The sequence below is a fragment of the Mobula hypostoma genome, chromosome 27, assembly GCF_963921235.1.
Source record: "Mobula hypostoma chromosome 27, sMobHyp1.1, whole genome shotgun sequence".
NCBI classification, from domain to species: domain Eukaryota; kingdom Metazoa; phylum Chordata; class Chondrichthyes; order Myliobatiformes; family Myliobatidae; genus Mobula; species Mobula hypostoma.
Window position 1 is genome coordinate 35,211,151 of NC_086123.1, and position 26,828 is coordinate 35,237,978.

At 40.3% G+C, this 26,828-nt stretch overlaps 1 protein-coding gene across 1 annotated transcript in view; it reads right to left on the bottom strand.

Moving 5' to 3' along the window:
- The window catches only part of fam222aa (family with sequence similarity 222 member Aa), a 222,325-nt gene that overhangs the window by 158,067 nt on the left and 37,430 nt on the right, over nt 1-26,828 (bottom strand). The gene's annotated exons all lie outside the window — the stretch shown is intronic.

The window sequence follows — 26,828 nt, forward strand, 5'->3', positions numbered from 1 at the left end:
TACTGAAATAGAGATTCACAAAGACAAACCACCCTTTGAGTGAAGGCATTTCTCCTCATTTCAGATTAAAATGGCCTGCCAAAGACGTTCCTGTTGAACGGCAGAATAGGCTGAAGGGACTGAATGGCCTATTCATGCTCCTATTTCATATGTAGCCGTGGTGTTTACACAGCTGAGCTCAATCCTGTTATTTCCTAGATTGCATATTAACAGGAAATACATCATTTTGCTACTTCCTGAAGTCATTTCTACTGCCAACTTGAATTTCTTGTCAAGAGCCGGTTAATTGTGGTGCCTGCACAGCCACTCCTGGAGAAATGAGCTAACTCGGCATAAATCATGGCTTGAGGTTGAACTGTCTTCATGTGTTTAATTCGGCATCACACATGTAGTTAATTCACCAAGTCATTGGGTAAAAGACATTTCTATTACTCCACAAGTCATGTGGAAACTGTTCACGCTTTACATTCAGAACCATCTTCATTTGGTAACAGTAACCCTCTCAAACTAATCTATCCAGGTATCTTTAGAATAGTTCTGCTTCAAGTCACAAGGTTAATTTTTATTCTGAAATCCTCTATTCAAAGTGAAGGAGATCTACATTAATTAACTTGCAGAGTTGAAATTCATAGGCATTTAATGCAAATACTGTAATTAAGATAAATTAGCTTAAAGTCAAAGTTGAAGTTCTTGTTTTTATTAAAATACCAACAAAGAATTTCAGCTCCACAATTTCTTTATAATGAAGTACTCTTCTTCTGTCTTGGTGCCTCAGAAAGGTGGCATCCGTCATTAACGACCCCCATCACCAAGGACATGCCCTCTTCTCATTGTTACCATCAGGGAGGAGGTAAAGGAGCCTGAAGATTCAGGAACAGCTTCTTCCCCTCGGCTGTCAGATTTCTAAATGGGCAATTAACCCATGAACACTACTTCACTACTTGTTTTTCTCTTTTTGCACTACCTATTTAATTTATGTATATTTCTTACAGCTTTTACTATTATGTATTTCAATGTACACTGCCGCTTAACAACGACTTTCATGACCTATGCCAGCGATATTAAACCTGATTCTGATTCTGGTTCCTCCGATATTTCTATTTAACAATTATTGTTTTCTGTTGCTGTTGGGATGTAAACGATGACAAGAATCACATTTTTGCCCATCCCAAGTAACCAGAGAAGGTGGTGATGGACTTGCATCTTGAACAGCTACGGCCCTTGAAGTCATGCTATCTCCTACAGTGTTATTAGTTAGGCAATCGCATGTCTGTCCACTAATGAAGAAACGGTGATATTTATCAATGTCGACAAGGTACTGTATGTGACTTGAAGAGAAACCGAAGGAACCATCTGAACAGTATTTGATACAGCATGGGACCATATTGTTCAAGCAGTTTAGTGATTTATTGAATTCTGCTGATCATACAATGCATAACCAGAGTTGGCAAAGAAGAGTAGTGAATTGAGTTCAGTAGAAACAGAGTCAGTAAAGTTAATCTATTTGTATTCTCACTGTTCACACAGTAAAGTTTTGATACTATTTACACAAGCTATATTGTAGCATAGTGGTGAAATTACTGCACTAGCAATCAGAGTTGTGAACCATTAATCCATGGACATATGATGTGAATCCCTATAGATTGCATAAATCTGGAATTCAACTAAAAGAAATGGTTTCAGTTAGACCGCATAACTGAATTGTCATGAAACCCATCTAGTTCGCAATGTTCATTCGTTCTGTAGATGACTTCGGACCCTCCTCACCCCCGCCCCGAAAAGAGATTGACTCTGAAATGTGTTCTCAATTCAGGAGCAATTGGAACAATAAATGCTGGCACTGGCAACAACATATACAATCTGTGAAAAAAAGAATTAAAAAGTAACATCCCATTACTCCCTTACAAACTAAAGATCTTTCCAAAAATGAATCAGCTGCCTAATTAAATATTTTTCTTTCTCAGACAATTCCTTCCTTTGAAACAATTCTTAACATTTATATGTGGGCATTTATTAATATTGAAAGTAATTTGACTACTTACCTACCCAAGAATATGGATTTCAGACATCTATTTGAATGGCATATCTCTCTCGCCAAATCTCAACTCTGGACCACATTGATTTGTATGCGGACTTTGTCTATTCTTCAATATTGTTATTAAATAAAATGAATAGCTGAAGTCCTAGGCATTATCCCTGTGAGAATTAGCCTGTTCTTGTTTCTTGGCCTGAATAATTTCCATTTATAATCACCCTCATTTTCAATTTCCCATTCAAATTGCACTTTCAGTTCTTCATCTTTACTGACCCTTAACTATTTAAAATTACATTATTAGATAATCTCTTGATGTGGAGATATGAAATGCATGTGTTTTTATTCATGAAGGACTACCATTGCAAAAATAAATTTTGATATATTTATTCATAACACTTTTTTAGTCGTGCTTATTGTTTTTTGGACTTCCCTGGTAATACCAAAATTCTTCATATATAAAATAAATTATTTTGAGTTTTTTGCTGCCTGTAACTAATATGTATTGTAGCAGTTAGTTTTAGACTTTGGAGAAAAATTATAAGACCATAAGACAAAGGAGCGGGATTAGGCCATTTGGCCTATCGAGTCTGCTCCATCACTTCATCATGGCTGATACATTTTCCTCTCAATCCCTTGTTCCTGCCTTCTCCCTGTAATTGTTCGTGCCCTGACTAATCAAGAATCTAGCAACCTCTGCCTTAAATGCACCCAGTGACTTGGCCTTCACAGCTGCCTGAGGCAATGATCCACCACCCTCTGGCTAAAGAAATTCCTCCTCGTCTCTGTTCTAAAAGGACGTCCCTCTATTTTGAAGTTGTGCCTTCTGGTCCTAGACTCCCCCAACCAAAGGAAACATCTTCTTCACATCCACTCTATCTAGGCCTTTCAACATTGAACTCTTTGTACCGGTTTAAGATGTAAGACCATGCAAATTATGCAAATGAATTCTTATGTCAATTTAATTACGATTCATTCCCATTAAGTTATTGAAAAACTTGATATCATTGTTACCTGCAAAGCCAGCTAAGCTATGGTTTTGCATCAGACACTAATATGTACAGTAAATACATTTGGACAATCAGTTAACAGTTTTGAGTTTTCTGATACATGTATACACACTCAATATATCATGACATTCAGATTGCATAATATCCTGCTTCATGCTTATGTCATAGAGCCATTATTGATGTGTTGTCAAAATCCTAGCCAATTAAATTTTAGCTTCCCTTCTTGTGAAAATGACATCCATGGTAGCTTATGATCTTGGGTGCAAAGGAATGCATAGATGGATCTGAGACAGTTTTGGAAATAATAGAATATTTTGGACTGCAGCAGCAGCATCATCCAGAAGGAAGTGAACCTTTAAACTGACAAACTCTGACCTGTAGATCATCAATGGCATCAGAGGCATTTCCACCAATGAGTCACTGAGGTTGAGAGAGATTTGAAGACATCACAGAATCCAAACAGCTAACTGCATCCGGCAAAGAAGTGAGGAAGAGACAGCATCTTTTTAGCCAGCCATAACGGATACAGCCATTTGAGGATTAATGTAAAAGTCTCAAAATGTGAGAAAAGAGATTGTGGATATATTTTTAAAAATTATTTAGAGATACAGCATGAACCAAGCCCTTCTGGTCCAATAAGCTACATTGCTCAGCAACCCACCTATTTATCTGTACTCTAATCACAGGACAATTTACAATCACCAACTAACCTACCAACTGAAATGTCTTTAGACTGCGGGAGGGAATTGGAGCATCAGGAGGAAAATGACTCGGTCACAGGGAGAAAGTACACACTCCTCACAGACTGCAGTGGAATTGAACTCTGAACTATACTGCCCCGAGCTATAATAGCACCGCGCTAACTGCGACACTGCCATGACTATCTTGTAATGGAGTCTCATCTTTCAGAGAGCCTTAGATCAATTTTTTCATGTTATGAGGATCATGACAGGGAACTGAGCAGGAACGTGAGGCAGCATGTGGTGAGCTCCTGATTAAACCTGCAGCCTGCCTCTTCAATTGAAATTAATTTGTAATTTCCTTGAATTATAATTTGTGATTAAAATTTATAATATGGCTATTAATTCCATTATTTGCTTTTAAGTATCTTTAAGTATCAGGTCTCAACCATGTTTTCCATAGATTTAAAACTTTAAGTTACGCAATATTTTTCAGGAACATATCCTCCACATTGCCCATGGTTTGACTGTATGCAGAGCCTCTTCATTTTAAATGCCTCAAAGTAGGTTGTACTTAAAATGCTACTCAGCTATACTTTGAACATTTGAAGATGGCAAAGGTTATGGATAGCTCAGTGTCATTTTGCATTGCAAATGTAGATTTGTAAAAGTTAGATCATGTTTGATGAATATGATAAAATCTTTGAGAAAATGGCTATAAATAAAAGTACATACACACTCAGGCTACTTTATTAGGTACACCTGCACAGCTGCTTGTTAATGCAAATATCTAATCAGTCAATCACATGGCAGCAACTCAAATCAAAATAGCTTACAAACATGGTCAAGAAGTTCAGTTGTTGTTCAGACCAAACATTAGAATGAGGAAGAAATGTGATCTAAGTGATTTTGACCGTGGAATGGAATGACTGTTGATGCCAGACTATCTCAGAAACTGTTAATCTCTTGGGATTTTCACACACAACAGTCTCTAGTGTTTACAGAGAGTGGTGTGAAAAACAAAAAGCTTCCAGTGAGAAGCAATTCTGTGGGTGATAATGCCTTGTTAATGAGAGAGATTGGCCAGACTGGTTCAAACTGACAGGAAGGTGACTGTAACTCAAATAACCATGTGTTACAACAAGGAAGTGCAGAAGAGCAGTTCTGAACACTTTGAAGGGGATGGATGCCAGCAATGGAAGAGCACACGGGTTCCACTCCTGTACCTAATAAAGTGGGCATTGAGTGTATAATGAATACAGAAAATGCTGGAAGTTCTCAGTTGGTCAGACAGCATATTTGGAAAGATCAACGTTTTAGGTGAAAGTCATCATCAGAGTGGAAAAACAAGTTAATCTGCAGTGGCAGAGAAAATTGAAGAGGAATGGGTAGAACAAAGAATATTTCTAATGTGTCCAAATGTGTTAGTCGGGGCATTTCCAAGCACATTACACTTTATTGGTGTTATGTGCTATTAATAGTGAGGCTGAGGTCATGTCCAGTGGGCTGGTCTACAGAAAAAGAATAAGTAAAACAGAGCCAAAATGATGACAAGTAGAAATGTCCATTCGGATACATGCAGCAAGAAAGAGTAAGTTACTTGAAGTTGGAGAGTTTGATATTGAATCTGGATACATATGTGTCTGATACACTTAATAAGAATCTACTTGACTGAAATTAGACAAATTAAGGTGCATATTTAAAGATTATATAGTGCACGAATGGTGGGAACAAGAAGAAAACAAAAGCTAAACAGATGCTTTTCAGGTGGCTGGAGTCTGGATCATGGGCTTTATCCAGTTTTGAAAACTTCAGACACTAATTTCCTCAGATGGCTGCACTGACCTACTGAAGGTGATGGTGAATCTTGAAATCTGCATTCGCTGAGAGCTGGCTAGTAAAATATAGTAAGTAGTCAATGATTTAACATGCAGCAGTGATTTCTTCCCTCCTGATTGCTTAGAGCTTTGGACTACTTAAAAACCTCTAAGAGCCAGAGAGATGTGCCCAACATTATCTCCGCAAACTTTTCCAGGTCCACTGGCAGGATAAACAAATTAATGCTGATATCCTCTTCAGGTCAACGTCTGCTGTATTGAGGTTGCAATTAATCAGACTCCTGAAATAGGTACCTTACTCCAATGTTTTCTCTGATTTGGTGATTATTATATGAACAGAGGAAAAGATCTCAAGGCATTTATGAAGCTCTCCAGAAATATCCAACATCTTCCACTGCCTCCACTGATTCCTTGGACTCTTGGCCAATTACCACTCAAAGTTGAGAAGGTACATTAGGATTTGGCATTGAGAACTGTAAGTCCTCATGAAGGAAGCACAAAATATTCGAGTGCATCATCTTCTAAACAATCCACTTGCCAACAGTGGCTGAGTCTGTAGGTCTCACACTGGCCTTAATGGCCACCTCCAGAATTCATAGAATGGATATAGAAACAAGTTATTCTTGATGCCAGGAGACTACTTAAGAGTCAGGAGGCTTGTACTGTTGTCATGATCTTTACTGGACCCTCCTTCTTTTCTTCAGTTTCCACTTTCTATCAATGATATGGATTCTATTGGGCTAAATGTAGACACACGGGATTAGCCCTGGTAGGCACCATGGTCAGCCTAGAAAAGTTGAACTGAAGGGCTTGTTTCTGTGCCATATAGCTCAATGACTCTGTATCACTGGTTTAAGTACCTGCTGACACTCAAAAGATTGAATAAGAATGTGGCATACTCATGAAATGTCAGAATATATTGCGAAAAAAATAATGGAAAAGATTGTGAGCCTGGCTTATAGGGGAGTATGAGTTTTTGAGCAATCCTTGACTACATCACAGAACAAAGAATTGACATTGAAATTTTGAACTTTGTATTTTCATTATTGGCTGCAAAATGTGAGGGATCTAATCACATTGCAATTAAGGAGTCACATAATTAAATATTCTAATTTAGCACAAGTCAGTTGATGCAATTAGAAAATAAATGGACTTTTCTAGATGATTCACAAACTGTAAAACCTATATACATTTCATCATTACCCTTTCAGAGATAATCTATTAATGAATAAAGCTAATTAGATTGAATTCACATCTGTGAATTAGTAACCATAAAAATGGACTACATTGTTTAACTTTAAACATCTCGATAACTCTTGCTAATTTGCTATTACTGTAAGTGGGATGGATAATTGTCTAGCAGTTCCTAAGAATGTATCTTACATATCTGGTAAACAAGTGCACATATGACAGTCATCTTGACAGCTTGTGACTAGAAGTGCTCTGCATAGATTAGTACACTACTTTTTACGTTAGGTATACATGGTAACAATAAATAATAATAATAATAATAAAGGCATCCGTTAGTCTTGCAAGACCATGGATCTGCACCTGGAAAGTCTTCGCTCTCCAGGGCACAGGCCTGGGCAAGGTTGTATGGAAGACCAGCAGTTGCCCATGCTGCAAGTCTCCCCTCTCCATGACACTGATGTTGTCCAAGAGAAGGGCATTAGGACCCATACAGCTTGGCACCAGTGTCGTCACAGAGCTCTGTGTGATTAAGTGCTCAAGGACACAACACGTTGCCTCGGCTGGGGCTCGAACTCACGACCTTCAGATCGCTAGTAGAATGCCTTAACCACTTGGCCACGTGCCCACATGGTAACAATATGAACGACAAAACTAATGTCTTTGTGACCAAATTTTCAGAGGATACAAAGAAAGGGACAGGTAATGTTGAGGAAGCAGGGAGTTTGCTGAAGGACTTAGACAGATTAGGAGAATGGGCAAAGAAGTGGCAGATGAAATATAGGGTAGGGAAGTGTATGATCATGCACTTTAACAGGAGGAATAAAGGCATAGACTATTTTCTAAATGGGGTGTGAGTTCAGAAATAATAAATGCAAAGAGACTTCGGAGTCCTAAAGCAGGATTTCCAACAGGTTAACTTGAAGATTGAGTTGGTAGTAAGGAAGACAAATGTAATGTTAGCATTCATTTTGAGAGCGCTTGAATATAAAACAAGGATGTAACACTGAGGCTTTATAAGGCTTTGGTCAGACCATATTAAGATGATAAAATCATAAGATATGGGAACAGAATTAGGCCATTTGGCCTATCGAGTCTGCTGCTCCATTTCATCATGGCTGATCCATTTTTCCTCTCAGCCCCAATCTCCTGCCTTCTCCTGATATCCCTTCATACCCTGATCAATCAAGAATCTGTCAACCTCTGCCTTAAATATACATAAAAGAGTTGGCCTCCACAGCTGCCTCTGCTAACAAATCCCATGGATTCACCACTCTCTGTCCAAAGAAATTCCTCCTCATCTCCATTCTAAAAGAACAGCCTTCTGTTCTGAGGCTGTGTCCTCTCGTCATGGATGCTCCCACCATAGGAACTATCCTCTCCACATCCAGTCTATCAAGGCCTTTCACTGTTCAATAGGTTTCAATTAGGTCACCCCTCATTCTTCTGAATTGCAGTGAAATCAGGCTAGAGCCATCAAACACTCTTCATATGACAAGCTGTTTAATCCTGGAATAATTTTTGTGAACCTCCTTCGAACCCTTTCCAGTTTCAGCACATCTTTCAAAGATAAGGGGCCCAAAACTCCACACAATACTCCAAGTGAGACCTCATCAGTGCTTTATAAAGTCTCAACATTACATCCTTGCTTTTATATTCTGGTCCTTGTGAAATGAATGCTAACATTGCATTTGCCTTCCTCACCACAGATTCAATCTGCAAATTAACTTTAAGGGAATCCTGCACAAGGACTCCCAAATCCCGCTGCGCCTCAGATTTTTGTATTTTCTCTCCATTAGGAAAATAGTCAACCCTTTCATTTCACGAACAAGAGAAAATTTGCAGATGCAGTCCTGCATTTCAGGTTTTAGCCCGAAACGTCGACTGTACTTTTTTCTATAGACACTGCCTGACCTGCTGAGTTTCCCCAGCATTTTGTGTGTGTAACCTTTTCATTTCTTCTGCCATAGTGCATGACCATACATTTCCCAACACTGTACTTCATTTACCTGCTCTTTGCCCATTTCTCTTAATCTGAGTCCTTCTGCAGCCTCTCCACTTCCTCAAAACTATCTGCCCTTCCATCTATCTTCATATTGTCTGCAAACTTTGCAGCAAAGTCACCAATCCCATCATCCAAATCATTGACATACAATGTAAAAAGAATATTTTGAGTATTGTGAGAAGTTTTGGGCCCCATATCTAAGAAAGGCTGAACTGGAATTGGAAAGGGTCCAGAGGAGATGTATGAGAATGATCCCAGGAATGAAAGGGTTAATGTTTGAGAAGCATTTGGCAACTCTGGGCTACATTTGCTGGAGTTCAAAAGAACGAGTGGGGATTTCATTGAAATCTATCCAATATTGAAAGGTTTAGATACAGTTGATCTGCAAAGGTGTTTCCAAGAGTGGGAGAGTCTAGGCACAGACTCAGAATCCCTTTAGAACTGAGATGAGGAGTAATTTCTTTAGCCAGAGGTGGTGAGTCTGTGGAATTAATTGCCACAGACAGCTGTGGAATCATTGCGTATAATTAAAGCTGAGGTTGATAGGTACTTAATTACTAAGGGTGCCAAAGGTTATGGGGGGAAGCCAGGAGAACAGGGTTGAGAGGGATAATAAATCAGTTATGATTGAATGGCAGAGCAGACTCAATAGGCCGAATGACTTAATTCTGCTCCTAAGTCTCAATGATAGATTCACTAACCATGAAACTACGATAAACGCTAAATATTTTTAAAATGTAGAAGTTCAGTTAAATCCATTATGTAATGTATTTATTTACAGGTAGTTTGAATTTGCTGGAAAATGGCATGCGAGTGATGGACGTTATTGTTGATGTGTAAATTGATCAGCATCTCCTAGCATGAAAGTGATGCTCTCTGCCATCAGCTTTGGACACACTTACCTTTAACCTCTGAAGGAATTCATTAAAGAGCTGCATTAGCTCATAATTGCCCATTGATCGAGCAATTAATAATCTTTAACCCTGTCATAAAATATTATTTAATTATGTAGTTATTTATCAATCAATCAATTTTTTTTTCAGAATCTGGTCTTTACATGCAAGGCCAATGTTTATTGTCCAACTCTAATTATTCTTGAGAGGATGGTTGTGAGCCAGCTACTGTAGTCCTTTGGTGGAGGAATGATGGGAGAAGAGATTTACACCCACTGACATTTTAGAATCAGTATATTTCCGAGTCAGGATGACCCGAAGGGAGCCTGCAGCTGGTGGTATTCCCATAACCCTGCTGCATCTGTCCTTTCTGGTGCTATAGGTGTGGAAGGTGGTATTGGAGAAGCCTAGGTGAATAATTTTGAAGATTGTAGACACTACAGCTCTGGTGCCCATTTAGGAATTCCAGTGAAGCAGGCTGAATTGTTCTCAATGATGTCAAGTTTCTTGAGAGCTTCAAAATCTGGACCTCTGTACCTCCCTCAGTAACTGAATCCTTGATTTCCTCAGTCAGTGAGAATTGGTAGTCACATCTCCTTCGTGCTGCCAGTCAACACATGTGCATGCTTACTTCACAGCTCTATCTGTAGTCATAACTTTATGGCTATGCAGAGCTCAAGTGCCATCCATAGATTTGCCCATGATACCACTGTTGTTGGCAGAATCTCAGATGGTGTTGAAGAGGTGTACAGGAATGAAATAGATCAGCTGATTGAGTGGTGTTTGAACAGCAACCTTGCACTCAACATTAGTAAGATCAAGGAATGATTGTAGACCTCAGGAAGGGGAAGTTGAGAGAAAGTACTGTGCAAAAGTCTTAGGCATATGTAAAAAAATTCGGTAAAGCGAGGCTGCTTTAAAAAGTAATGGAATGATAAGTTTCGAAAGATCAGAAATTGCTATAAAGATCATAAATTAAATCAAATCAGTATTTGGTGTGACCACCCTTGGCTTTAAAACTGTATCACTTCTCTTAGGTACATTGTCATGCAGTTTTATAAGAAAATTGGCTGGCAAATTTTTCCAAGGCTTGGAAAACTTGTCACAGTTCTTTTGCAGATTTTGGCTGACTCGCTTGCTACTGTCTCTCCAGGTAATCCCCATGTAGGCCTCAATGATGTCATAATGTTGTGGAGGCTATAGCATCTGTTGCAGAACTCCTTGTTCTTCTTTTCACTGAAGATAGTTCTTTTTGACCTTGGTCATGTGTTTACAGTCCTTGTCCTGCTGCAGAATGAAGCTGGAACCGATCAGATGCCATCTCCCTGATAGTATTGCATGATGGATGATTCTTGTACTTCTCAGCGTTGAGGATTCCATTACTTCTGACCAGATCACCAACTCTGTTTGCAGAAATGCAGCCCCAAACCTACAGGGAAACTTCACCTTGCTTCATGGTTGGCTGCAGATACCTATCCCCTCAGGACTCTCCAGTTCTTCTATGGACAAACCGCTTGCTGTTTGAACCGAAGATGTCAAACTTTGACTTGTCAGTTCACAGCATTCGCTGCCATTGCTCAGCACTCCAGTCCTTGTGTTCTTGTGTGTAAGTGAATCTCTTGGCTTTGTTTCCACTTCAGAGAAATGGCTTTTTAGCAGCAGCTCTTCCATGAAGATCACTTCTGACGAGATTTCACTGGACTGTAGAGGAGAGTACTTGGGTTCCTGTGCTTTCTGTGAGTTCAGAGTTGAACTTCTGATTTAGAAAGGATGTCAGTTTGATGTACCTCTCATCTGCCACACTCAGTTTCTGTGGCTGACCATGGTGTTTCTGGTCCTTAACCTTGCCCATTCTTTTGTGTTTCTTCAGAAGAGCTTGGACAACACATCAGAAACTGCTGTCTGCCATGAAATTTCTGCTCGGGAGAAACCTGGCTAATGCAGGATGACCACTTTGTGTCTTTTTACTATGCTCACTCTTGTCTTGGTGTAAAAATTGGTGATTTGAAGGTTAAGCTGTCACACCTGCCACACCCTCACCTTTTAGTTTGGTCGTCCTTCACCCATTTTCTGTTTCGGTTAATCAGTTTAGTTCGTTCAACTCATTGATCATTAGCAACTGTTTGTTATCTTTGTTTAATCATGCACCAGGCTATATATCTACAAAGTAATCAAGTTTTACGTAATTTTACGTAATTTTACTTAATATGTTACTTTCTTTAACAAAAACAAACATTTCTCTGTAACATTTAATTTTTTTGCAAAATGAATGTTTAAAATCTAAAATTTGCTCTTTTCTACTGACACACTAATGAAGAAGACAACAAATAAACAACTAAAACAGAATTTATATAAAAAATATAGGGTGCCTAAGACTTTTGCCCAGCACTATATACTAGACCTCATTGATGTGTTGAGGGTTCAGAAGTGGAAAGGGTGAGCAGCTTTAAGTTTCCAAACAACAACATCTCAGATGATCACGAGGAAGGCATGCCAGTGGCTATATTTCATTAGGAGTTTAAGGAGATTTGGTATGTCACAGAAGGCTCTACCAAATTTCTGCAGATGAATCAGGGAGAACATTTTAGCTGGTATAAAGGTGCCGATGCATCTGATCAGAAAAAGCTTCGCAGGATTGTAAACTCAGCCAGCTCCATCATGGGCACAAGCCTCCCCACCATCGAGGACATCTTCTAAAGGTGGTCCCTCAAGAAAGTGGCATCCATCTTTAAGGACCCTCACGACCCAGGACATGTCCCCTTCTCATTACTGCCATTGGTGAGAAAGTTGAGGAGCCAGAAGGCACACACCCAGCGGTTTAGCAACCGCTTCTTCCCATCTGCCCTCAGATTTCTGAATGGTCTATGAACCCATGAACACTCTTTTACACTACAGTATTTGTTCATTTAATGTTTATCGTAATATCGTAATTTTTTTTTATGTTCTGCACTATACTGCTGCCACAAAACAACAAATTTCATGGCATATGTCATTGATGATGAGCCTGACTCTTGAGCTGTTGGAACTGAACTCATCTAGGCAAATGGAGCATACCCCATCACGCACCTGCGTTGTCTCTTATAGGTGTTGGAGAATTTGATACATCGGACGATGAGTCACTCGCCACAGCATATTCAGTCTTTGTCCTGCTCTCATGACCACATTATTTATTGCTGATCCAGTAGAATTTCATGTGAATGGCGACCCTACAAAATGTGGGTACTGAGGAACTAGGTGATGTGAATGCTACTAAATATTAAGACTAGGAAGATTGATGTTTTTGTTGTAGTGGTCATTTACTGGCACTCTTGTGTGTGAATCTTACTTGCTAAATCAGTCCTTACTGTATACAGGCATAGACATTTGTTGAGGAGTTGTGAAAGGAACTGAACAAAGCAGATTCATCAGCAAATATTCACTCTTCTAACCTTAGGATCAACAGAAGCTGAATGAGTGCCAATCAAATTTTATTGCCCACAAAGTAAACACTTGAGAGTTGTGTGTCAATATTTCAGAACTGTTGCTGGAGAATTTAGAAGGGCTGGCTTTTAAAGTTTTAATTTTCTTCTTACACTCCCTTTCTCTTATCCCTTTGCTTTCTCAGTACAATGATTTTTCCCCCTTTTAGTTACAATAGAGAGTTCGAAGATCAAAGTAAATTTATTATCAAAGTACATATATGTCACCATATACAACCCTGAGATACGTTTTCTTGCAGGCCAAGAACCATAATAGAATCAATGAGGCCCACTTGTTCCATCCAGTCTGTCAGACAAACCCGAAACAACAGCTACAGGAGCCACTGACCTGGACCCACCATCCTCACCTTATTTATTTATTTTTATTGAGACACAGTGCGAAATAGGCCTTTTCAGCCCTTCAAACCACACTGCCCAGCAATCCCCCAATTTAATCCTAGCCTAATCACACCTAACAAAAGGCTTCGGACTGTTGGAAGAAACCGGAGCATATAGAGGAAACCCATGTGGTCACAGAGAGAACATACAAACTTCTCACAGGCAGCATCAGGGATTGAACCCTAGTCACCTGGTTCTGTAAGGCGTTGTGCTAACCACTGTGCTGCTGTGCCACCGATGGAACTTGACCCTTGGAATCCATGCTGACTCTAGGAATTAATCACTCCATCTCACAACCACTCCTTTTAGTTATGATAAGTACTGAAGTTGATATTGCACTCCCCCCCACCCACTCTCTCCTTCCAGTATGAATTTCTCAAACTATAAATTTCACTGGAGTGACATTGTTTGCCTCATCGTTCACTAAGGTCCTGCTTACTGCATGCTCACTATGTCATCAACTTATGCCAAAACTTTTTTGGACTGAAGAGTGCAAATAAATATCCAACACATCCAATAAATATTCCAGTATTTATCATCACAGTGTCAAATTGACTCAAGTCGACATCAAAAGCTGTGGTTTAAAGATTTATTCCAGGCACTTTGGAGAGTCATTTTCTTAGTACTGCTTTCCTAGTTGTCACATCCAGACATTAATCCAAGACATGACTGTCTGTTCCATTCAGGTGAATGTTAAAAGTCACTATATGAAGTGTTTCCCAAATGTTAAACAATCCTTCTTCAATTGGTTCGTTGAAAACAAGTCACTGGACTTTGTCTTGTTGTAAAATTGCAAAAGCACAGGGAACTAAATAAGTTTTCACGATGTTTCACATAGTAGTAATTATTTAACCCTAATAAGGTTCTTTCTGACTTTATTATTAATATTAATTTGGTGTGTGTGTTTTTTAAATTATTGTGATTTTCTATATCCTATCCTAAAGATAACTCTATATTCCACCGAGATACAACACTGGGCGTCATGGGAGGTTGTTCCTGCCTGTGGCCATCGAACTTTGCAGCTCCTCCCGTGGAAGGTCAGACACCCTGAGCCAAGAGGCTGGTCCTGGACTTATTTCCATTTGGCATAGTTTGCATTTTGTTGTTTGATTGTTTGTGGTTTTTGTATTGCTATATTTATGCTCTATTCTTGGTTGGTGCGGCTGTAACGAAACCCAATTTCCCTCTGGATCAATAAAGTATATCTATCTATCTATCTATTAAGCAGTTACCAAAATAGTTATCTGGTCCCCATGTCGAAGAAGTCTTCAGTGTCCTGCCTCAACGACTACTTTCCTGTTGCTCTCACATCCACCATCATGAAATGTTTCGAGAGGCTCGTCATGAGGCATATAAAGACCCTGCTGCCCCCCTCACTGGACCCCCTGCAGTTCGTGTATCGTCCCAACCGCTCAACAGACGACGCCATCACAACCACCCTCCACCTGGCCTTCACCCACCTGGACAAAAAAGACACATACATTTGAAGGCTGTTCATAGACTTCACTTCAGCATTCAACACAATCATTCCTCAGCACCTGATTGGAAAGCTGAAACTGCTGGACCTGAACACCTCCCTCTGCACGCAAACACGAGGAAATCTGCAGATGTTGGAAATTCAAGCAACACACATCAAAGTTGCTGGTGAACGCAGCAGGCCAGCCAGCATCTCTAGGAAGAGGTACAGTCAACGTTTCAGGCCGAGACCCTTCGTCAGGACGAACTGAAAGAAGAGCTAGTAAGAGATTTGAAAGTGGGAGGGGGAGGGGGAGATCCAAAATGCTAGGAGGAGGGGGAGGGATGGAGCCAAGAGCTGGACAGGTGATTGGCAAAAGGAATATGAGAGGATCATGGGACAGGAGGCCTAGGGAGAAGGAAAAGGGGGAGGGAGGGGGGAAAAACCCAGAGGATGGGCATGGGGTATAGTGAGAGGGACAGAGGGAGAAAAAGGAGAGAGAGAAAAAGAAAAAGAATGTGTGTATATAAATAAGTAACGGATGGGGTACGAGGGGGAGGTGGATCCTAGACTTCCTGACTGGGAGACCTCAGTCTGTCCGGATTGGGAGCAGCATCTCCGACACCATCACACTGAGCACGGGGTCCCCCAGGGCTGTGTGCTCAGTCCACTGTTGTTCACTCTGCTGACCCATGACTGTGCAGCAATACACAGCTTGAATCACATCATCAAGTTTGCCAATGACACGACCGTGGTGGGTCTCATCAGCAAGAATGACGAGTCAGCATACAGAGAGGAGGTGCAGCAGCTAACGGACTGGTGCAGAGCCAACAACCTGTCTCTGAATGCGAACGAAACAAAAGAGATGGTTGTTGACTTCAGGAGAGCATGGAGTGACCACTCTCCACTGAACATTGATGACTCTTCCGTTGAGATCGTTAAGAGCATCAGATTTCTTGGTGTTCACCCGGTGGAGAATCTCACCTGGTTCCTCAACACCAGCTCCATAGCCAAGAAAGCCCAGCAGCATCTGTAATTTCTGTGAAGTCTGAGAAAAGTCCATCTCCCACACCCCATTCTCACCACATTCTACAGAGGATGTATCGAGAGCATCCTGAGCAGCTGCATCACTGCCTGGTTCGGGAATTGCACCATCACAGATTGCAAGACCCTGCAGTGGATAGTGAGGTCAGCTGAAATCATCGGGGTCTCTCTTCCTGCTATTACAGAAATTTACACCACACGCTGCACCTGCAAAGCTAACAGTATTGTGAAGGACCCCATGCATCCCTCACACAAACTCTTCTCCCTCCTGCCATCTGGCAAAAGGTACCGAAGTATTCAGGCTCTCACGACCAGACTGTGCAACAGTTTCTTCCCCAAGCCATCAGACTCCTCAATACAGTACTCAGAGTCTAGACTGACATCTACATCATTTATTATTATATTGTAATTTGTCCTCTACTGTGCCTATTGTCTTGTTTATTAATTATTGTACTGCCCTGTACTGACTGTTTTGTGCACTTTATGTAGTCCTGTGCAGGTCTGTAGTCTAGTGCAGTTTTTATGTTGTTTTACGTGGTCTAGTGTAGCCTTGTGCTGTCTCACATAGTCTAGGGTAGTTTTGTGTTGTTTTATGTAGCACCAGGGTCCTGGAGGAACGTTGTTTCATTTTTACTGTGTACTGTGCCAGCAGCTTATGGTTGAAATGACAAAAAACTTGACTTGGTTCAATTTAAACAAAATAATCATTTATGTTAGTGTAAATATTCATCTCCCAGGCAATATTGTTTCATGTAGTAATCTTCAATTTGAACTGTGGTGCTTTTGTTCCTATCAAATATTAAATACACTTTGATGCCTATTTGAGATTCCAAACTGTATGAGTAAGAAATCACACAAGTAATTTGTCTTTCATTTGTATGACTTACTTAAACCCACATCACCCATCAATAGGACAAGAGTTGGGGTTTTTCAAATGGATGGGAGCTTAGCTAGCTAAATTTACGTTGCTTATCATAGCTTTGTTCCTTTGCTTGTTCATCTGGGAAATCTTCATCCAACAGACATGGCTTTTGATCTCACTAATCCTCCAAGAGGACCACATCCTTGTTGTGGTTTGGAGGCTTGCGTGCCTCAATAACATGGAGAGTTGTGTTGGCTGGAGTCAGGGCTTTATGCTTTGGCTCTTGGTAAGGTCCCCCATGCCAAACAGGTCAAAGGGTAGAGGACAGACTAAGAGCAGTTCACCAGTCCTCCAGGTTTGGGGATTCAGCTCAGGGCCAGCAACCCTGCCTGGTAAAACAAAATTGTTCCGTAAACAACAGTGAAGAATCAGGGTGTGACGATATTCCTGAGTCTTCACCTGGGACTTGCATGACTGACAGTAATGAAAACTGAGAGGAAGCTACTGACACGATGAAGGAGGCCCTGAACACCACCAGAGATGGAGGGCCTTCATTGCTGCCCTAAACACCAGCTGTGTAGCGGGTATTGAGTAGGTAAGAAAATCTCAATGAGTTAAACTGGCTGGAAGATCTTTAAATATGTCACAGAATTCAGTTCAGGTATTGTATTACAATGCTCAAACCTAAAAAAAGGACAAGTCTGTTTCCAATATTCTGTTGCTAGTCATGCTAGTTTGATCCAAAGTAACCCATTGATCCTGCATAATTGTTCCTATTCTATTAGTCCCAACACCATTCACAAGGTTAATCATTAATTACTGATAAGTTCATCCTGGGTTGTAAATTTGTTTAATCACTGAGTAGAAGACAGGCATGTGAAGGTTGCACAAGTTATCATAAAACATGTGAGAAAATTAATGGTATACCCCTGATCTCATCCAATGAAGGATCCGTGCTTTCAGTACACAGACCTGAGTAGCAGCTGATTTGATTTTCAATTCAAAATAATCATTAATATTTGTGTAAGCATTCATCTACCAAGCAATATTGTTTCATGTAGCATTTGTGGATTCTTAAGCAAAGTCAAAACCATCTGCACCAAAGGACCCAACCTGATGAGAAGCAAGATTAGAACAGACTAACCAAGGAAAGAGACAGTTGAAATCAATAAGGCCTCAGGAGCAGGCAAAATCCCTGCCAGAGTACTATAGTGTCATAGAAATATATTTCTGACTTGAACTCCTGACCTAATTGGATAAAAAGGAGAGCAATCCATGGGACCTCTATTTCTTACCAGCTTCCAGAAAGCTGATATTCAAATTGTGTTTTGTTAGAGGTGCCTCCTATTCTGTGCCACAAAGTTCGTTACCCAAAAGCTCTTCCCAGTCTCTCAATGTGAATGCAGCACATCTTCATCACACAATGAACCTCCCAGAATTGTAAAGAACGGCAGCAATAATAATCTTTCTCAACACAGATTTATCAACTGTGAGAAATTATGGAGAATCCTCAAATTTGGCTGTCTTCATTAATTTATTACTGCTCTCTGCCTGCTATATGCCAACATAGAAGTCTTGATTTTAACCAACCGTGGCATCACAGACCAGGGTGGCAGGGTGGAGATTTGTCTCTACTAAAGGAGGTGAAAGGTGCTCCTTCCCTCCACTAGTCTGCAGGCCCCACTTGGGCAAGGTGTAACATCTGCTTAATCCCCTGATTAAGGTCCTGAGAAGCCATGGGAGCAGGTGGTGGATGGTTGTATGAGCAACTGGTGCATATCACAAATTCTGGTTATGTGATCTCTGACACCAGGCAGACAATCTCTGAAGACCATGGATAGTGGCTGGGGTCACCCGTCTTGTAGACATACTGCTCAGAAGAAAGTAATGGCAAACCACTTCTGTAGAAAAATTTGCCAAGAACAATCATGATTATGGAAAGACCATGATCACCCACAGATCATAATGACACAGCATATAACGAATGAACAACCGTCACATACCAGTCCCAGTCCATAGAGGGGTTAAGTAAGGCTCTGTCATTGCTCAAGATGAGTGAGGAAACAGTTCAATCTCTGTCATCACATCTCTGAACCAAGATCTTCTCAATCTCAGTATTTAAACTACATGGAGATGACAGCAACACACATCAAAGTTGCTGGTGAACGCAGCAGGCCAAGCAGCATCTATAGGAAGAGGCGCAGTTGACGTTTCAGGCCGAGACCCTTCGTCAGGACTAACTGAAGGAAGAGTGAGTAAGGGATTTGAAAGCTGGAGGGGGAGGGGGAGATGCAAAATGATAGGAGAAGACAGGAGGGGGAGGGATAGAGCCGAGAGCTGGACAGGTGATAGGCAAAAGGGGATACGAGAGGATCATGGGACAGGAGGTCTGGGAAGAAAGACGGGGGGGCGGGGGGGTGACCCAGAGGATGGGCAAGAGGTATATTCAGAGGGAAAGAGGGAGAAAAAGGAGAGTGAGAGAAAGAATGCATAAAAATGAGTAACAGATGGGGTACGAGGGGGAGGTGGGGCCTAGCGGAAGTTAGAGAAGTCAATGTTCATGCCATCAGGTTGGAGGCTACCCAGACGGAATATAAGGTGTTGTTCCTCCAACCTGAGTGTGGCTTCATCTTTACAGTAGAGGAGGCCGTGGATAGACATGTCAGAATGGGAATGGGATGTGGAATTAAAATGTGTGGCCACTGGGAGATCCTGCTTTCTCTAAATGGAGATGACACGTGTGATCGGAGAATACATTCCAAGATACAGGTTTCCCCCGCCATCCGAAGGTAGAGTGTTCCTATGAAATGGTTCGTAAGCCGAAATGTCATAAAGCGAAGAAGCAATTACCATTTATTTATATGGGAAAATTTTGTGAGCGTTTGCAGTCCCAAAAATAACCTACCAAGTCATGCCAAATAACACATAAAACCTAAAATAACAGTAACATATAGTAAGAGCAGGAATGATATGATAAATACACAGCCTATATAAAGTAGAAATACTTTTCCACAATCATTACTGAACTGTTCTCCGTAGTGAAATCTCACGCAAGCGCTGTTGGCAAAAACACGGCACAAGCGCTCTCCAGTAACCTTTAAGCTATGAAGCTGCCAAATCATACCAAATAACACATAAAAATGCACAGCTGATATAAAGTAGAAATAATGTAGTATCACTTACCGGAATCGGGAAGACAGCGCCGAGCACACTGATGATGGTATGTTAGGCTGAGTTGGAGTTTGGGTGGTGCAGTGGCCCCCACCCTCCAGGCCGCCAAGCAATACATTGTCGCAAAGCATGCAGGGGTGCAGCGGTAGCCAGGAGGCACACAGCACATCTTTAAGAAAAAAGTCGAAACAAACATTTCCGATTGCATCGTCTCTGATCTGGGCCAACAATTACATGTCGGGTGGCACCTAATTAATTAACATGTTTATTTCGGCTTTTTTCTGAAAGATGTGCTGGATGCTTCCCGGCTACCGTTGCATTCTCCGTGAATTGGTATCTGTCCGTGGCCTGGGGGTTGGGGTGGTGGGACACTGGGGTGTCATCTCATCCTCTGTTTCCATTAGAGCAGGCAGCTCATCTTCTCCTAAGACTGCTCACCTTGATGTCAAAGGTTGAGGTTCGTCGTCTGCTGTGGCTGATGTGGAAGGCTTGCTTGACTGCTGAGCCTCGCACATTTTTCTATCATACAGTTCTTTGTAAGGACTCAAACCATGCTGCAAATATCCCCTAAACCGATGTACCCTTTCAAAATTAAAGTCGTACTTTATCATTACTCATTCGGTTTCGATTATTATCTTTTCCTCTTCCAATTGCATCAGCTCTTCATCTGTCAGTTCTTGGTCATGGGATGCCAAAACCTCTTCAACATCATGCTTGTCAGCTTCCACAAGCCAAACTCACTTTGTCCTTACTTCGTTCACCACGATCAAAACGCTTAATTATGTCTAGTTTTAGGCTAAGTGTAACACCCTTACAAGCTCTTTTAGGCTTTTCCGATACCTTAGAACTCACCTTGCAAACGGCTGCTCACAGGCTTGTGTTAAATCAATGCCATTCCGAATCTGGGGGAGAGTGGCTGCTCGGGGTGCGCTGCCTTTTATCGCGCGCTGCTTTTTTTCGTAACAGTGAAAACACCTTCTGAAAGTGAAAACAGGGTACTAATGTACGTCTTTCGTAACAGTGAGGTTTCGTAAAGCGAACATTCGAAAAGCGGGGGACTCTTGTATTTCCTATACTAATACAAAGCAAAATGGGCCTTACACAAAATAAACAGTAAAGATTCTCTTTCAGCCTAGCCCTCCTGTGTAAAATAACCCCCAAAAATTTAGATCCATGACAAGACTCTCAAAAATGTGGATCACTTTCTGTATCCTTGGAACCATCTTTTAACAAGGTCAGATATTGATGGCAACCACTATCTCCAGTGCTCCATTGCAGAATCTGGTAATTGAGGTAAACAGGTCTGAATACCAGTGTCTCAAGTTGAAGTTATAATGAGTAGCAGAGATTTGAAGATCAAAACGTTCAAGATAAATTTTATTATCAAAGTATCTATATGTCACCATATACAACCCTGAGATTCATTTTCTTGTGGGCATACTCAACAAATTTATAGAATAATAACTCTAACAGAATCAATAAAAGACCACCCAACTAGGGTGTTAAGCCAAGGTGTAGAAGAATAACTGTTGCTGAACCTGGTTGTGTGAGTCCTAAGGCTCTTGTACCTTCTACTTGGTGGCAGCAGCGAGAAGGGAGCATGTCCTGCATGGTTGGGATTCCTGATGATGGATGCTGCTTTCCTGCAACAGTGTTTCATGTAGATGTGTTCAGTGGTTGGGAAGGCTTTACATATGATGGATTCCAAGCTCCTTTAAGCTTTGGAGTCATGGAGAACGTAACAGATACAGAACCTGGACAATGATGTCACTTCAGAACATTCCAAATTCTCTGGCAGAATAGCAAACCATACCAATCTCCTCTTCTGAGGAAACCTGAGTCTTCAGGCTCAGATCATCCTCAACCAACTTTCTCCAACTTTATGAGAGGCAAAATACTGTATGTTAATAAATTATGTCTTCTTGAACAACATTTGCCATTTCTATCAAATTAGAAATCCATACTGTTCAAAATAGAGAGTCAGGATCTGAGAAGGCATTAAGCACCTCATGTTTCTACATCTGGAGCAGGTAGAAACCATTTGCAGACAGCAGGAGTGCATAGCTTCCAAAATACGTGTCTATCTGTCCCATCTGTGGCAGACTTTGTGGATCCCACAAAGGATTGCTCAGCATCCCCGGAAACCAGAGACACTACTAATTATTCTCCACCTTGAGGGACTGTGCCAGAAAAAGTTACAGCCAGGGAATGCTAACTAATAATTCCAAGTTCCCTTGTTGGCTATTGGACAGAAAGCAGCCTTTAGGATCAGATGAAAGGACCCATCTGGTATGTGTGTAATGATACACCAATGACCTTGATGTTCGAGTGATCCACATCCTAAACTGCAAACCAGGTTTGCTTTATCATCAGCTACTCTTCATAGTCCTTGTGAAGAGATATTTAACAAAAAATAGTGCCCGCTAGGTGGCTGACAATATTTTCCTCCCTCTCTCCGGTCCCCTTTCTACCAAGGTACTATGTACTCTCTCCTTTCTCCATGCATCTGTTTAAATAGTGAATACTGATGACATCAGGGGAATTTGTCTTGAAACAGTAATTGAATCTGACACTGCAAGAGAGCTGGATTAACATGCGTGGTTGAAATTGAAGCAGCCTGGATTAATGACTACTGATGTTATTTCAGCAGTCTACACTGTTGCATTCTGCAGTAGCCCAAATAAAGCAGTCTCTCTGATTTTTATCCCAGTTTAAATAATTGTCTTTAAATCAGTAAACAACCACTGGAATGTTGATGTGAAATTAGCATTCACAATTGGCATTACAAGCAAATTCTTTACGTTTTGCAGAATGTTCTTTGACGTATTAAATGTCTGGTTAATATAATTGAGAATAGCAACAAAGGAATAGTTATCTATATTAGAAATGTGAATATTGATATATCAGTAGTTCTACTACAATGAATCTTTACAAATCCTGTTAAATTACAGTCTCAAGAGTGAGGTATTTATATAATGTATGTTTACTATCAGACAAAGATGTATATTACTTCTACCAGCAGCATCATAATGACATGACAGAGGAGATAAATTTCATCCTCCAGTTATGTTTAGGGTCAAACTTTCCTAGATTCCAGAATCAAGCAGAAAGAAAAAGTGTCTCCTCATTGGCTTGATGATGGCTATTCCCTCCTTTCTGTAATCTCATACAACCCCTGAAATCCCTACATTGTTTTGCCAGCCATGTCTACAGGTAGGCCTTCCATAAATACTGGAATCTCTCCACGCTCTTTAAAAACTGATTTGTGCTAGGCTGTCTGGCTGGATGTCAGTTTTTAACTGTCTGTGCTCTCCCAAAGTGTAGTAGGAGGTGGTGGTTACATTTAAACATTATATGTATATATTTTTAAGAATTAGTTTGCATGTCGATCTCCAGATCCAGTTTGACATTATCAAAGGCCCTTTGGTCTCACTCTGTTCTGCAAAAATCAGTCATAATTTTCTTCATTATCATCATCTCTCTAACTTTCCATGCCCGGACTGTCTATTTTCACATTCAAAGAAAAGTGAGTAGCTTCCCCACTTGTTCCAAAAGAGATTAATTTCTGGATTAGAATGTTTGGATATGGTTGCCATGAGTACCCAATTCAGATCTTCATCCTTTGCTTTTTCATTGTGAAAACTGAGTGTGCCTCCTGAATAGGAAGAAGTAGATAGGGCACATAATTTGAATATACTCTTGAGACTCCATTGTGATAAAATTTTAACTTTCACACTTTATGAAGCGGAAAATGGTTTCAGTTGTTACTGTCCTGGTATTCTTCTGTGTGTTCTTTTGAAATTCTGTCACAATTTTCCATTTAAATTTCCATTTAATTTATTTCAATTTCTTCAAGTGAACTAATAACTGAGAAGACTGTACAGTCTGTTGTTATTAAAAAAATAGAATCAGGTAAAGGCACTGAGGCAACAGATTTTGATCAGAATCTAGTGAAATGGGGTTAGTGGGGTCCTCTCTTTCAAAATGAAAACACACAATCTAGCACTGAGCATTGAAATTAGGACTGACATTATGTAGGTATCCTTACTTGAGGTTCACCACTGAAACTGTGAGCCCTGCCTGCAATTGAAAATGAATCTCTGAGGCTCCTTGTGCTACTCAAGTCAAGGTACCATTGAAGGGATACTGTAGCCTTCACTTACATAAAGAATGCACACTGGTGGAGCAAAGCAATGTGACAAGTTTCAGCTATAACTTTCTAATTGGCTTCCGGTTTCATTGGAAAAAGACAGGGTGAACCCACCTGAAATGAAGACCTACACCTGATTACATGTCATAGAAACATGCCACATACTTCACATACCAACAATTACTTTTGAATAAGGGTAACAACTATGTAAAAGGTTAAGAACAATATATGTAGTTAGTATGTTAGCCAATCTGTGCACAGGCAAAAAACATCAATTTTGCTTTACCCTTTGAAGGACAAGTGTTGCCCAGAATCCCAAGAGAAATCCCTGCTTTCCCCACAGTTATGGATATAACCAAGGAGTTGGGCAGCAGATATAACTTCGTGGCTTGCAAATAATTATGAGCAATTCTGTTCACAAAACAGAAACTAAGATTTTCCATGCATGCATGTTATATATACATGTACATGTTTGTGTAATTCTCTGCTCTGCCATTGGGTTTGACTGGCGGGCTGATGCTTACTGCAGTGTTCCAGGTCCAGGAGCTAAAGTGGAAACTAAGTTAAACTTCAAGGGCGGTATGAGAAGATTTTGCAGGACTCATCAGGCTGAATTTTTCAGGCTGTTGATTGGATACTCCCTGCAATGGTGCTGTGAAATTGTTTGTATCATTGTGACCTGTAGGTGGACGAGGCTTCATTTCAATGTCTTTAAAAGAACTTCCAAGTTAGATCAAAGAATGGCGAGGGGAAACTAATAAAGGTGTACACAATTTTGAGACCTATAGGTAGGACAGATAATAGGAAACACTTTCCCTTAGAAGAGGTATCATAACTAAAGGGTATAAGTTTAAGTAGGTGTAAGAGGTTTGGGTATGAATTGAGGAAGAAACTTTTCTCACAAAAGTAGTTTGGGATCTGAAAAGTACTGCCTGCGTGAGTGGTGGAGGCAAGTCCTCTCACAACATTTATGAAGTACCTACTCATCTATGAATCACCAAGGTTTAGAAAACTATGGGCCAAGTAAATGTGATTCATATAAATGATTACTTGTTGGTACGTTGGACCAAAGGGCCTGTTTTTGTGTTATGTAACCATGATTTTAATAACCTTCCATTCAAACCTGAATATTATCCAAAACTTCTGCCCCCTAATCCATTTGGCTCTCTCTGTTTCCATGAAAATCATGCTCTTGTTGAGTATTATTGCATAGAAACAAGCCATCCACTGTCTCTTCTAGTTGACACTTTTATTTTTAACTTGAACCCAGGCAGCTAAAATATAGTGAACATTAAGCAGATGCACAATTCTGCTTTCATTCAAAATCTACTTCCTAAAATGAGCTTCTGGATAATAACAAGGAGCTGATATATTTTTTTCTCTCTCTCCTCGTCCCTGTCTACCAAGGTCAACTGTAGCACCAATGTCACTGATGAAAGATTAGCTGGCTTAGCACAGGCCTCAAATTAGAGCTGGGATCTTCTTTGTAAGACTGTGTGCTACATCAGGCAGTGCTTATTTGTGCTGGGCTTAGGGACCAAACTGTTGCTAAGCCTTTTTATATCTTTACCTTGGTTAGTATGTTCATTTCTTTCCAATTTACTTTGACTTGAACAGACTAAAGTAAGTGATGAAATTGTTGACCCTTAAATGACCTTAAATGTGATTTTCATTATGCTATGTATTGTCATTTTAATACTCATTAATACAAGCTCACAGTATGAAAATAACTTCTCATAGAGCCAAAGGGGAAAATCGCTGGCTTTAATGATATTACAAATATAGTTAAGCAGGCCAGTTTTCTCTATTGCTTTTCATGGCAACTGGACTTTTTCAGCATATTAAATGCACCAATTGTACAAAGTGCTGGCACAACCTTCACAAGGGATAGAGAAAATCAATAGCAGCATAGGCTCCAAGAAAAGAATAATATTGATTTTTGTGCCATCAATATTTTGGATCATTCCATCAACCTTTATATACCTGCTGTATCTTTGGAGACTGGTCATCAGAAATTAATCTGAGAAGGGTAGAAGTATTGACAACCACAACAATTCAGAGGGACAAAATATTTGTTTAGAACAACTTCAACAGATCAAATACATTTCAGAAATAACTGAAGATTTTAGATAGTGTAACCTTCTTAAAAGATTTTGTTTTTAGGTGCATTTACTACAAGAGCAACTGTTACCCATACATTTTTAGTTTGGCCAATTGGAGGCAACTCTGCCTTTCTCCATGTGGGAAATCTGGCCTGAAACTTCCAAGTGCCTATAGCCACAATCAAGAAGGAAGTCTGGATCCGAGAGTTAATTGTACAGATCTTAAAAGTGGTAGGAAAATTCCACTTGCAAACTTCCAGAGAAATTCATTTGAACTGGGGGAAAAAACATCGCTATTCTCTAACTTGAAAGTGGTTCAAAATTTTTCTCTTATATACTAAAAGTCTGAAGTTTCAACATGAAGAAAAATGTTAGAGTTGAGAGTTATGATGAAAACGTTTGACAAAGATGATGAACTCATTTAAACGCACAGTGTGATATATATCAACATGAGTGTTGCTGTAGTTCATAAAGATTTGCAGGCCTTTTTCATTTTCTATTGCTCCACTCTATTTGACACATTTTAACTTATTGGTGCTT